The following is a 732-nucleotide window of genomic DNA, read 5'->3' on the forward strand; positions in this document are numbered from 1 at the left end:
TGAAAGAAGATAGGGATAAACTTCTGAATGAATTCAGAAAAGAGTTAGAAATATTGAAGAATACTCAGGCTGAAATGAAGAAGGAAGTGAAACACTCAGTAAGCCAATTAGAAATGACAGGAGAAAGCCTCACCAATAGGATGAACGAAATGGAAAACAGAGTATGAAGAGTGGAAGATAAAGTGGACAAACTAGACCACTCAAGCAAAGATTATGAAAAATTTAAGAAATCACAAGAATGGAATATGCAGGAATTGTATGACACCATAAAGAGAACAAATTTATGAATCAAAGGCATACAGGAAGGAGAACAATCCCAAGATAATGGCATGGACCAGAACTTCAGCAGAATTGTGGAAGAAAATTTCCCAAAATTAAAGAAAGACATGCCCATACAAATAAAAGAAGCATATAGAACACCAAACAGAGAGGACCAGAAAAGAAACTCTCCATGGCATATCATAGTAAAAACACTAAACATACAAAACAAAGAGACAATACTGAAAGCTGCAAAAGAGAAAGAACAAGTGACATATAAAGGAAAACCCATCAGAATTACAATTGACTTTTCAGTGCAAATTATTAAAGCCAGAGAGCCTGGACCAAAGTATTCCCAGATTTAAATGACCACATATGCCAACCCAGATTACTATGCCCAGCCAAAATGTCTATTATAGTTGAAGGGGAAAGAAAAATCTTCCATGACATAAATAGGCTGAAGGAATTTATGTC

Source organism: Nannospalax galili, unplaced genomic scaffold, assembly GCF_000622305.1.
Source record: "Nannospalax galili isolate Female #2095 unplaced genomic scaffold, S.galili_v1.0 scaffold173, whole genome shotgun sequence".
Taxonomy (NCBI): Eukaryota; Metazoa; Chordata; class Mammalia; order Rodentia; family Spalacidae; genus Nannospalax; species Nannospalax galili.